Raw genomic sequence first — 14,494 nt, forward strand, 5'->3', positions numbered from 1 at the left:
TTTTATAGTTTACAACGAGGGTGGTTTAATTATTGGAGAAAGAAGTAGCATGTATTGGACAGTCAGGAAAGAAGTTGTAAAAAGCCCCAAACTCATGGTCATTGGAATAATCTCAGAAGTTGGTGTCACTACTTAATTCTCTGGAATTCCTTGTTTCCCAGAGCTTTACTACTTGCTTTTCTCCTTTTCGGGGTCATTAGCAACAGGAAAGGGTAAAAGTCCAGGACCCAGAGTTTCAGCATCTCTCTCCTCGCTTCAGGACCCATTGTTGTTGGGAAGGGATGGATGTTTGATTCTGGTGGTGATGCTTGGGATGAACCCTGGAAGGGATGAAAGTTTGATTTTCTCCCTCAGGGCTTATTGTTACTGGGAAAGGATTTAGTGGGAGAGGATTAGTCATTGCCTTCCTCCTCCCTCTTCCTCTGGGTCAGACAGTTTTGGGGTGTTGTCATTTCCCTGTCCTGAGGATTGTCATTTTCCATATACTTCATTGTGTATACTATTTCACAACTTGTTCTTAATTAATAGTGCTTCGTAGTTTCATTTTAAGTCTAATCCTTGCTCAAGTTGAAAAAAAAAGTCCCTTCTCTTCCCCTTATGTTCTACACTCCCACCATCCCATTCCCCCATTCTTATGCAACTCCTACTTTGGCCTCAGTCCAAAAAAATCATTGCAATCATTCCTAAAGCAGGAGAGAGCCCAAGGGAGAATGAAGTCTGGGGTCTCTGGACAATTTAATATTTTTAATATTTCATCCACTCAGTGCAATGATCCCCAATGCTTGACATCAGGGATGAGTAGCAAAAACATAAAATTCATCTCAGTTTCCAAGAAAGCTTTTAAAAAAAGGTAAATTATTTCAAATGGTTTTGGGGCCAGGTTGTCATGTACAGAGCTACTGCCTTGAAAGACTGAGCAGGATTTGACAAGACATTAAATATGCTTCCTTTTCTTTTGAAACATCAACATATTTCTTTTCTACCTCTGAGTTTTAACTGTGCTGATACTCTCTGAATGCTACATCATTCTGATAGTTACCCCAAATTGATCTTTAAATCATTTCTTCTCCCCCTAGAACTGTTACTAAACCAAGTCCAAAGTTTCCTAGAATGATTTTTACTGAAATTCAGAAGCTGGTCTTGGACGTGGCCCACATACATGAGAAGTGTTGCACAGGAAATGTGTTAGGAATGTCTGTAGGATGAGGTGACGAGTCTTGTTCCAAAAAGATATATCTCTGCTCCTCTTTCTTTCCTTCTTTTCTTTCTTTCTTTCTTTTTTTTTTTTTTTTGGTCTGATTCTTAAAGAGAGGAGGCTGTCTGGCTTGAGCTGGTCACAGGGTATGGTAATTAGGTGACCAAGTAACTTATCCACTTGTTGCTAATAAAGCTTAAACTATCTTTTCTAACCCTGGCTTTCACTTCTCACTTTTGTGAGACCAGAACCCATCCATTTCTTATGTTTAAAGAAGATATAACCTCTCAGGAGAACTCCATATGAGATCTTGAGAGGCAAGCTCTTTACTTTTAATGTATTTGTTTTTCATTCTATTTATTTCTTCATATTTCTTCAATATGGATACATATTGAGTACTTCCTTGGGGCTAGCCACAGTGAGGGACACTTGTTAGGAAGGCATAAGTTGACCTTCAGGAATTTTTAGTCTGATAGAAGAGATAAGAGAGTGACTTCCTTGAAGTCAGGGACTGTTTTTTGTTTACTGTTCTCTTTATAGAACAATTCTTGGTATGTGGAAGGCATTCTATTACAGTTTGTTGCATCACTGAATGCAACTAAAAGAACAAGAGGAATTGCTCCCAAGGCTAAAAGCTAGTCATGCCTAAGAGAGGTGTGAATAAAGAGCTCTAGAAGAATTAAACAAAACCCAAACCTCTACCAACAGATTCCTTATGTATGCCATAGTCAGTGGTGATCAAAGCAGTGTGGCTATCTGGACCACAAAGGACATTGACTGTCTTTTGTTTGCTGTTCTCTTTATAGGACAATGCCTGAAACATGGAAGGCATTCTATTATAGTATGTTGAATGACTGAATACAACAAAAAGAATACAAGCAATCCCAGCAGCTTGGGAGGTGGAGTCAGGAGTCAGGAGTTCAAAGCCAGCCTCAGCAAAAGCAACATACTAAGCACCTTAGTGAGACCCTGTCTCTAAATAAAATGCAAAATAGGACTGGAGATACAGCTCAGTGCTCTAGTGCCCCTGAGTTTAATCAAGCTAGCTGCGCCTAAGAGAGGTGTGAATAAAGGGCTCTAGGAGAATTAACAAAACTCAAATCCTGGCACCAGATTCTTTGTATATGCCATCTCAGCGGTGATCAAAGGAGTGTGGCTGTTTGGATCAACTCTAGGCATCCTAGATATTGTACAAGAGACCTGTCTACTCCCAATTTTCTTCCTCTCTGGTCCTATGTGACACACTCTTCTCTCAGAGGAGGCTTAAATCACTGTTCTCAGAGGCTCAAATGACCTGAAAACCAGGCTGGATCCTGGATTCTAGAGGGCTGATCATGCAGAGTAAAATGCTTATTTCAGCTCACTCCCATGGCAGCTAGTCTTGGAAGTCTGCAAGCAGCAGGGTGCAGGAAGGCTTCAAAGTGACAGTCCTTGAGCACAACAGAGTCCTGGAGTCAGCAGCTGGGGAGGATGAACTGGAAACTTTGCCACCTCACTGCCTTTCTCATCTAGAGGAGTTCACACACAGATTAGGAACACGACAAGAACTATTTCATTTTTCTTTGAAGTCAGCTTTTTCGATTTTTAAGTGGCAATTTTGTTGATTTTCTTAATTTAGCTTTTTTCCCCCCCTTCCATATGCTAGGAATCAAATGGAGGGCCACACACACACACACTAGGTAAATGTTCTACCACTGAGCTACATCCACAGCCCTAAATTTGTTGATTTTAAGGTTATTTTAAGGAAATAATTTTCAAAAATTGGAACTCATAAAGACTCTTTTCCTTTAAAATGGCAAAATTAATTTCCATATGATATGTAAGTTACATTTTAAAAGCTGAATAATGGATTCTAGTTGACCCTGCTGAGAATGCCTGGAATTTTCAGTCTCATGACAGGGGTCTATCTGAGAGCTCCCCCTCTTTCTGGCCACTGGACTGCACTGCCCTCTGGCGGAATTTGTGGGTCACTGCAGATTGTTCTGATAACAGAGTGGTAAGTTTGCTTTCCATGACGCCAGCTGCAACTGTTGTGAGAGGTGAATCTGAATACTATTAGGTGCTATTGGTTTTAGTAGCACATTTCCCTTTTGTTTTGAAATAAGATAATAGTGGTTAGCTGACAACTATGGGAAAAAGAATTGAACAAATGGGTATCTGGAAAGGAGTGAGGAAAATACTTTTTAGGATGGGAGACAAGAAAAGTGTCTTCTTTCTTCCTCCTTCCCCACTCCTTCCCTTCCTTCTTCTGCTCTTAGCTTTCCTCTTTCTTCTCTCCAGGACTTTTTAATTTTTTCCCTTATTCCTTCTTGGTAAAGATGGAGTGGAAAATTTGTCCTTTGTAGTTTCCTCCCTCCTGACTTCTTTCCCTTTCTCCCTCCCTCCCTTCTGTCCTTCCTTCCTCCTTTCCACCCTAGAACTGGCTCTGAGGTCCTACTTACAGAATAAAACATTAAGACTTATATTTGGTTTTTCCAGTTACGAGGAAAAAATTATATCATACATTTGTTCTCCACAAGATGCTCTGTCAAGCAAAATAGCAGAATGCTGTAAATTGCCCACACTTGAATTAGGTCATTGGATAATCCACGCAGAAAATGAAGACAAACCTGAAGGTCTGTCTCCAACTCTGAACAAATTTTTAGGAGATGGAGATTTCAACTAAGTTTCTTCAGGGGAAAGAAAGATCTTCTTAGCAAAGTAACATGTTCTGCAAATGTGTGTTCACACAAGAGATCATTATGTGGCTGACAGCTTTGTGTGGTTGAAGTGGAGAGTGATGGCTTTCAAACTCATATGTGAGGATGTTTGGCTAGAATATTCTGGTCACAAGAGATGTAAGCAGATAATTAGACAAAAGGGAAAGGCATCTGTCTTACAAGAATGAGGTTTTCACCATCTATTATTAACTGGCTTGCTTATGAAGTGTATTTTATTTAATATCAATTTCTCTGGAGTGAGAATTACTGTCATCATAATATGTTATTCATCTAAAGGCCACCATTGAACGGACAAATAAGATATGGATAGTTTTGTAATATGAAGGACTTATGATTAAGAATGTGCTTTTTTGGTTATGCACATTTAAACAAATTTTCCCCAAAATATAACTCCATATATAATGCTAGATAGAAGGTTTATTTGCTATTTGTTGAATACATGTTATATATTTTAAGAAAATCAAGACATATTTAGAGACATCTGCAGTAGAGTAATTTGTTGTAATAGAATTCACAGACCTAGTTCTCATTCCATTTGCCTTTAGGGAAGTAGGCATTCAGGTTAATACATTCTCCCTTTTTGTATATGTCTGTAGACACTATTATAGGGGGCATATGTGCAACTCTTAGGACATTATACTTAATGATCTTCAAGGTTCTTCCAAATTTAAGAGTCTGATTCTGATGCAGTAATGAAAATAATGGCGCAATTTTCTTTCTAATATTCCCTGAAGATATTGCATTCTGTTACATTAAAATTAGACAATCATACATTGTTTGAACTGCTAATAAAGTTATACAAATTAGAACCAAGATCAGAATAAGGAGACACATTTTGACATTTTATTGGTGTAAGAGCTTAATGCGACCAATTTCCATAATCTGGGAGTACAGTTAGTAAATTCAAGAGTTATCTTTAAATTTACACATCTATCTACACCTCTCTAAAGCTAATTGTTTGCTTAATGGAAGCAGTTCTTCAGTTGAAAGGGATTTTAGCAGCATAAATGGTTCTCTCTCAGGCGCTTGCATGGCTTCCTTAACCCAGGTTTCTGTTCTGATATCAGCTGCCCAGAGGAGCTGTTCTTGACCCCTTGCTAAATTAGTGTCCTCTCAACTTGTAGGAGTTACCTCCTTTCCTCTCTTTCCCTTTATCAATGTATCACTACCTGAGATAGATGATCTATTTTTTGTTTGCTTTTTTTCTGCAGACATTTTATCTTAAAAGGGTTGTCTCTTTACTGCCTAAAGCAATGTTAATGTAGACACAACTAATGAACATAAAACTCCACAATTGAAACTACAAAGTGAGCTAAGAAAGAAAATGAAATGCTACCTTACAGGACAACTTTAGGGACATGGTTTATATTCATAATATTGTCATTCAAGTGGTCAGATCATATTTGATGTTCAGTTTTTATTATTTATCTGGTTTTAAACTTCCATGGACACTATAACACAGAAGTGATTAGGGAAGCAATGGCTTCATTTTATCTTAGTTCCAAGGATTTATGATATTTTTCCCCACAGATTTTAGTTTTGTTCATGAATATTCAAGAAGACATCCTGAGCTTGCTGTCCCAGTAACTCTGAGAGTTGCTAAAGGATAGCAGGAGCTATTTGAGAAGTGTATCCAGTCTGAAATCCCTCATGAATGCCTGGATAAAGGGGTAAGTAGATTGAGAATTTCAGGGAGAACCTGAAATAAATGGATTGACAGTATCCATTAAGAATTGCTGATATGGTGGTATATACCTGTAATCGCAGCTACTTGGGAGGTTAAGGCAGGAGGATTGAAAGTTAGAGGCTAGGCTGGGCAATTTAGTAAGACCATGTCTGAAAATAAAATTTAAAAAAGTCTGTGGATGCAGTTTAGTGGTAGAGTACATGAGTCAGGCCCTGAGTTCAAATCCCAGCACTGAAAACACTCTTTGAAATATTCTAGTTATTGACTAGTAGTTAGCTAGTTATATCAATGAACTAGTAATATAGACATTAAGTAGTTATTAACTAATAGTCAGCAAATAGTGCCTTACTTAAGAATAAAAATGTTAACCAAACATTCTTTGATACACAGAATAATGATAATATTCATTTCTGGACAGATCCAGAAAGGCAAGAGTTTTATACAGAAAGAAGTATAAATATTTGTCCAAAGATGTAGTTCTGCTATCAAACAATTTTGTGATTCATAAAGTTTTAAACTACATCTCTCTAAGTCCATTTCCTTTCATTCTTAAAATTTATACTTCACCATGTTTAAAAAGCCTCTAAGATTGGTTTCACAATAGCATAAAATATTGGTCAATTTTATATAAAGTTATGTGTCCTCTCTATTTATGTGTCCAGGAAGAGAGAAAAATGTATGCAATAATGTTTGTATTTCCTGAGGGATATGAAATTGACAGCCCAACATGATAACCCCCAAGAGAATCTGTGACCTGGGAGGAGGGGGGAGGGAGAAGGCAAAACATTGATCCTTCTCCAGTAAATCCTTTCCCAGTGACAGGACAATCCTTTTCCTGGGAACTCCTTCCCAGGAAGGAGTTCATATCAATCCTAAAATGGCAGTCCCTGGGAAGAGGACAAGTATTGATTCTTTCCAAAGTAAATTCTCTCCCAATGATAGTGAAACTAAACATTGATCCTGTCCCTGTGATAACACAGTGATCCCTGGAGGACAAAGCTAATAAGCACTGAACGCTGTGCTGAGCTCTGAACCCTCCATTGCCCTGTAAAAACAGGACCCAGTAAAAACAAGTTCCAAATGTTTGCAACATTTGTCCACATCCTGTTGGTTGCAGTCTTCAAGGGCTAAGTCACCTCCCAACGTAACCTATATAAACTCATACGCTTCCTGTAACTGGAGGCCATTTTCTACCCAGAAAGTGAGCCCATCCAGTGCCTAACTCTGCTGTTGAGTAAAAGACAGTGCTATTCCATGAGGTTTGATCCCATCTTTGTCATTTGTGCTTACATTTCCAGGAAGAAGAATTACAGAAATACATGCAGGAGAGCTAAGCATTGGCAAAGCAACACTGTGGCTTTTTCCAGAAATTAGGACAATATGACTTACAAAATGGATATGTTTTTGTAAATAATATTTTCAGTGATTTAAAATTACTAACAAGTGAGGGAAATATAAATCTAAATTACTGAACCAAAGCTACTTTAATTTCAATTGCTATTTGGATGGAAGTCAGTGTAATCTGATTAACATATTTCCCTTGAAAGAGGTTAGCCTTCCCTATTTCTCCATTTAGGGGAGGAATGGCCTGTGGAACTCCAAAGGTCCCCAAACTTTGCAAATGTTTGCAATAAAGATATCCATTCTTCCATAGTTTCTCACCGTTAAAAACACCAAAAAAAAAAAAATTAAAATAAGAAGAAAGAAAGAAAAAAATCACAATTAAAATCAATGGGACACTGAGGTTGGGAATAGAAGTCAACTTTCTGCCCAGAATTTGCCTTTCCATGATGACATGTTGGGATAATGATAGTACAGAGTGATCTGATCTTGAGAGTTGACACATCCTCAAAGTCAATCCAAATATGGAGTCTTCTGATGCCAGAAGAGGGTCTTTGAGAGGACTGAAGAATCCAAAACTCATGAGGGATTCAGCAGGACTTGGTGAAAAATGCTTCTTTCAGGTTTCTCATTGCTTATATGAAGAAAGTGCCTCAGTTGTCCTCAGCTGAGTTGATGGCCCTCACCAGAAAAATGGCCACCATGGTAGCCACGTGTTGCCAATTCAGCAAGGACAAGCAACTGGCCTGTGGTGAGGGAGCAGTGAGTGTTTTGCTTAATTTTTATCTCGTTTCTGCTTCTTGACTGGAAATGGGCTTCTAATTCCCATGTAGGGGAAATGGGAGAGCCCAGCATGTAGATGGCTTTCACATGTGTGTTCAGTGAGGTGCAGTTGGCGACCGTGTGAGAACCCAGCTCCAAAAGGTTGGCCTATGGCCAGGACTCTAGTCCTTCTAGAAGGGCTGGTGGAAATGCAGCCAGGCTACTACACAATGTCTGAGCAAGCTTTCTGTACAGGAAAGATGGAATACTAACCTCATATTTCCTCTTTTTGCTCATCAAATGCTTACTTTAATGTTACAAAAGAAAGAAAAAGCTGTACCCTCAATAGACTAAAATTTGTCATGTGACTTGAGCCATTCTTAGATTTTTGCTTTTTGTAGAAAAATCTTATCATTATAATGATCCCAGGGGCAATTTGTTCCTTTTGACAAGATATAAGGTATAGAACCGTGTAAGTAAGTCCCATGTTCGAAAAGTAAAATGACTTTCCAGTTTCTAACAGCAATAATCTTTACTTTCTAGTCTCTCATGTCATACATGATTACAGACTGAATTTTTTTCAATGTCTACATCTCTTTTTTAAAAAATATATTTATTTATTTTTGCATTATAATTGCAGACTGAATTTTTAAAAAATATTTTTTAGTTGTAAATGGATCTTTTTAAATTTTATTTATATGCAGTGCTGAGGATCAAACCCAGGGCCTCACACATGCCAGGCAAGTCTCTACCACTGTGACAAAACTCCAACCCCATAGACTGAGTTTTTAAAAATTATTTTTTCCATTAATGTCACAATTGTGAACAAAGTTACATATCAGTTTTTCCTTCTTCTTCTTTTTGACCATGGGGAATTATTTGTTAATTAAGGTTAGGAGCAAAGGGAGAGTTTCCTGTGATTGTTACCTTAATCAATGATTAATTTCTTCACTGAGAAGCTGCAGGGATGCCAGGTGGTGTAATGATTCAGGAGTGAAGGTTCAGTTCTGGGGCTGCTTTCCTACAAGCCCAGCCCATTTCATCACTTAGTATTTATGTCACACTGGAAAAGATATGTATGTCATAAGCTTCAGCTTTTTCAGCTGATATTTGAGAATAAAAATTGTACCATCTTCATAGGACAGCTCTCCGAAACTAGGTCATCTGAGTAACTCTTACAGCATTAACCTGATACACAGTATTCACACAAAGCATGTTAACACTTATTGTATGCTATTCCTAGGCATTTAAGAAATGTCTGTGAATGGAAAAGCAGGTTCCACATTAGGAAAGCCTTCATGGCACATGGATATTGGCCCTATTTCTTTTGTGTTAGCTGTACTTATGTATGGATTGATAGATGGGAGAGAGCTCAGTTTGCACTATTCTTATCTTAATAATGAAAAGGAATAAACTCTATAAAATCTATGGGACACCATCATGAGAAATAATTTCTAAATTATGGGAATTTCAGAAAGAGAACAAACAAAATAGTAGAAATTTATTTAAAGAAAGAGTGGCTGGTTCAAATCCCAGTCTTTTGAGGATTCTCCATTTTGCAATCCAAAGTGGTTGAACAAATTTGAAGTAATAACAACAATAAGTAAGATGACATTCTCCTTCACATCCTCACAAGAAATTATTTTTATTTGTATTCTTGATTACTACCATTGTAACTTGAGTGAGACAAAAGCAATTCCACTCCTTGGTATTTATCCCAAAGAACTAAAATCAGCATACTATAGTGATATAAGCATACCAATGTTTATAAAAGTACAATTCAAAATAGCCAAAGTATGGAAGCATCCTAGGTGCCCATCAAAAAAAAAGGTATTGAAAAAAACATAGTATATGTACACAATGCAGTTTTACTCAACCATAAATAAGAATGAAATCAAACTGGTGAACATCATGCTAAGTGAAATAAACCAGACCAAGACAGTCAAATGTATTCTCTCATATATGGAATCTAGAGGGAAAAAAGTAAAAGAATAAATAAGAGGATCTCACAGAAAAGAAGGGAAACCAATAGAGTAGAAGAAAGGGACAGATGGCCCGGAAAAGGAAGGACATGTGAAAGTAATGGGGTAAAAATTTGCCCAATTATGCAATGCTCATGTATGAATACTCCATACATATATTAGTGATATATATTCACTGTATTAGTGAATATATATTTACTAGTTAAAATGACAATATAAAGGAGATTAGTAGAATAGAGCAAGGGAGTCAGAGAAAAAGAAGGCACTGGAGAATGAGACAGATCAATATATGTCATGTTCATGTATAAAATATGGCATAATAAATCCCACAAGTACATCTAATTACAATACACCAAAAAAAGCCTGAAAAAAGTACATGTTCTGATTCCATTTACATAAAAAATTTGAGAATGTAAACTCTTTATGATGTCAGATCTCAGTAGTTGCTTGAGAAAGGAAAGAAGGGTGGGAAGAGTTTGGAGGGAGGGATTTTACAATGGGTCCTAGGGAAACTTTTGGAGGTGAAGGATATGCTTGCCATGTTGATTATGATGCTGACTTCATGGGTGCTGCAATATGTCAAAATTTGTCAAAATGTATCACAATATGCACTTTAAACGTGTGCATTTTATTCCACATCAATGACACTTCAATAAAACTACTTTATAAGGTTCATTAAAAAATTATGTTGCATAGTTTTGACTGAATATTTGTTGCTTCTTTTCTTACACACTGAACATTATGATTCATAAAACAATAACCTAATTCCTTATTTTAATTATTCTACATGATATATAAAATAGTTTGAAAGTAATAATATAAGTAGTATACTTAATATAAGATTATTTGAAGTTTGAGATTAATTTTCAGAGGACTGATGTCAGTGTGATGGCAGAGTAATATATTCAGCCTTCTTCTCCACAAAGACCAGTAATTTGTCATCTATCATGAACAAATTAACTCTGGATAATCTAGGATCCACATGAGGAGCCACAATAATACAATGAAAGAAAAAAATAGGAAAAGGAGTTGTATAGGTCAGTTTGAGGTGGCTAAAGAATAAGGCACCAGGCAACCCACCAATCAGGCCTCAACAGAACCACCTGTCAATCAGCGGTGTCTCCTGACCAATCCTGGATCTCAGCTAGCTCCCCCAACCAACCCTAGTAGGACAAGGGACTCTAAAATCCTCCCTTTCCTGTCCCAAGCCCTCCTTTTCCTGTCCCAAGCCCAATAAAAATTCCAGTCTGGCTGGGCCCATACAAGGTTCCCCAGACTTGCTCTGTTGGACTGGAGGGTCTCACCCAGGAGCGAATCTCAATAAAGCCTCCTTCAGCAGCTTTTTAATCTGTCTCCTTGGTCACCGGTGCCTGACCTTACAGGAGTGACTTCAGCAAGATAGCAGAATTGGAAGTGCCAGAAACACATTAGAAATATAAGAGGAAGGTCTCTCACTTGAGCACATTGCCCTTCCAAAGTTGTCATGGTGCCACACAGAGAGGATTCTCCTAGGTCCACGGATACAAGAGTGGGAAAAGATAAATGGAAGTGTACATCTAGTTTACCCAGCACTGTGGGATTTTTCTCAGGAGCCAGTACTATCTTGATTCATGGGGCACAATAAGGATCAAACATGGCTAGATTGTTTGGAGTCAGGCAGAAACAAAGAAAGTGGGTAAGGTTCACAGTGTGCAGCATGCAGACATTGGTAGTAGTTCTCTGTTTCTGAGACAGTGGTCCACTTTATGCTTTGAATATAACAATTGCAGCTCTGCCGCTGCTACTTATGTTTAAAAATAGACATGTTTCTTTCTTTTCCTGTCTCCCTGCTTCTCCCTAATCTCTCCCCCTCCCTAATCTCAGGGAAACAGGGTTACCTTTCTTCCCCATCCTAGGCATAGTCTGTCCTTGAGTACATGCCCACCATAGGAACGAAGAAGTCCAGACTTTGTGGATAGTACCTGAAGATGTCAGAAATGAGTATTTCCCAAATTAACAAGTGAACTACAACTCCAGACACAGAACACAGGGAATGTAGCCTTTACCTCTTTAAAAGCCCCCTGTTCCTCCTGATGGGCAGAATCACAGGCTTTGGGACAGGAATCCCCTGTGTTTCTCCTTTGCTAGCAAAGCAATAAATCTTCTTTTTCTTTTTTATCAAAACTGTGTCCTCGTTGTTGGATTGGCATCAGGGACAAGGATCTAGCTTTTGGCAATATTTCTTCCACCAGCGTGATCTGTGCTGATTACTCATAGAAAAACACTGAGGAGTTCAACCTGGCTTGAGTCTTTAGACAGCCATCCCTCCCAGACTCAGAACCAGGCTGAGTTCTGAAGGCTGTCTGCATTTCTGCAGACCATAGTGGCTGCCTACACTCAGTCTGGGAGTCCAAACGTGTATTCATTCCAGCCTCACCCAAACCCACTCACCCCAAAGCTATTCCTAGGCACAGAGACAAGCCTCAACCATACATCCCCATTGAGCATAATTTCTGTTCCTGTTTGTCCCAAGCAACAGCTGTAAATTGGAGCCCAGACTGCGACCCTGCCCAAATGCGGAATACAATCAGCAATACCAATACCACCTGACTAATAAATACAGCTTGCATCCCTGCCTGATGAAAGGCTATTAAGAACACGTAGAAAGTTGGGAAGAGGTGGTTGCTTTTTCAAATACACAGACAAAAATCAACGGACACAAGGATTATGAAAAATCAGGGAAGGTTGGGTGCAGTAGCACATGCCTATAATTCCAGCAGCTCAGGAGGCTGAGGCAGGAGAATGGCAAGTTCAAAGCCAGCTTCAGCAACAGTGAGAATAGGTCTATAAATATTAAATAAAAAATAGGGCTGGGGATGTGGCTCAGTGGTTGAGTGCCCTTGAATTCAATCCTGAGTACCCCTCCCACCCACCAAAAAGAATTTTAAAAATCAGGGAATTATGACATCACCAAAAGAAATTAATAAGGCTCTAGTAAAGAGTAGCGGAATATATGGCAATTCATGAAATTATTGACAAGGAATTCAGAATTAACATCTTTTAAAATTTCAGTGAGCTACAATAAAATGTGTACAGAAAATTAAAGTTTGGGAAACAATAAGGTAATAAGTCAAGAAGTTTGACATAGAAGCATAAACAATAAAAAAGATATCTTAGGTGAAGAGTACAACAGAATTGAAAAATTCAATAGAAATTGTTATTAGCAGACTTGATCAAGCAGAAAAAGAATCAGTGAGCTCATGTCCAGGACATTTGAAATTATCAGCTAGAGAAAAAAGAAGAAGAATTTAAAACGTCTGTAAAAATTATTGGACACCATCAGAAGAACTACATTTGCATAATTTTAAGAAGTATGAGAGATAAAATGGGCCACAAAGTATATTTAAAGAAGTAATGGCTGAAAACTTTCTAAATCTGGGGAAAGATGGACAACCTTCAGGAACAGGATGCTCAGAGGTCTCCAGTCAAATTCAACAAATTGAGGTGTTCACACTATAATCAAACTATGGTAGATCAAAGAAAAATTATTTTGGTAGTATCAAGAGAAATGAATCATATTACATAAAAAAGAGCCTCAATACAGCAAAAATTTTATAGACTGTGAGATAAGGGGATAATACAAAGTGCTGACAGAAAAAACTGCCAATCAAAATCATTTAGAAAAGCTGTTCTTCAGACATGATGTAGAAATAAAAACCTAATCCAGCAAACAAAAATTGAGGAAGTTGTTAAGCATTAGACCAGCCTTACAGAAAATGTTAAAATTCTTCAAGCTGAAAGAAAAAATGCTAATTTGTATCAAGAAAACATACAAAAAATACATACATTCCTGGTAAAATGAATGCATAGTCATATTTTAAGTAATCCTCATGATAATCACAAAGCAGAAACTTTCGGTAGGTACACAAAAGACAAAAAAAAAAAAAGAATTAAAAGCCCATTATTACAGAAAACCACCAAACCACAGAAGATAGCAAGAGGGGAAGAAAGGAACAAAGTATGTGTAAAATACTAGAAAAAAATCTAACAAAATTGTAATAGTAAATCCTTATCTTTCAATAATTATCTTGGATGTAAGTAGATTAAATTCTTTCATCTAAAAATATAGACTGACTGAATGGATTTTTAAAAAAGACTCAACTCTATGCTGTCTACATGAGATTCACCTCACTTCTAAGAACACACATAGTCTGAAAGTGAAGCAATGAAAAAGATAGATATTCTGTGCAAGTGGAAACCAAAACATAGCAGAGGTAGCTATACTTATATCAGGCAAATGAGAGTTTAAGTCAAAACCTGAAAAGTAAACAAATAATGCAATTATTAATGATAATGGGGAAATTCATCAAGAAGACATACTATTTATAAATGTATATGCATCCCCAATTGTAACACCTAACGATATAAAAAAAAAACATTAATAGATATAAAGTGAGAGATAAATTGCAATGTTTAATAATAGGGACTTCAATTTTCCATGTTCAGCAAAATTACACTTTAGACCTAATAGACATATACACAACATTCCATTCAAGAGCAACATAATGAAAATTTTATCAAAAGTCTTCATAGCTGAAATCTACCAAACATTTAAAGAACTAATGTCAATCATTCTCAAACTCTTCACAAAAACTCAAAGAAGAGGGAACACTTCCAAAGTTATTTTTATGAAACTTGTATTACCCTGACACCAAAGCCTGACAAGGACATTACAAGAAAAGAAAATTGTAGTCCAATATTTCTGATGACCAATAGTGCAAAAAATTCTTTAAAAAATCCTCAGCAAATTCAATTGAACAGCACATTA

At 37.3% G+C, this 14,494-nt stretch overlaps 1 protein-coding gene across 1 annotated transcript in view; it reads left to right on the plus strand.

Moving 5' to 3' along the window:
* The window catches only part of LOC107158776 (albumin-like), a 34,287-nt gene that overhangs the window by 17,662 nt on the left and 2,131 nt on the right, over positions 1 to 14,494 (plus strand). The window lies entirely within an intron of this gene.

The sequence above is a fragment of the Marmota marmota genome, unplaced genomic scaffold, assembly GCF_001458135.2.
Source record: "Marmota marmota marmota unplaced genomic scaffold, marMar, whole genome shotgun sequence".
In the NCBI taxonomy this organism is placed as follows: Eukaryota; Metazoa; Chordata; class Mammalia; order Rodentia; family Sciuridae; genus Marmota; species Marmota marmota.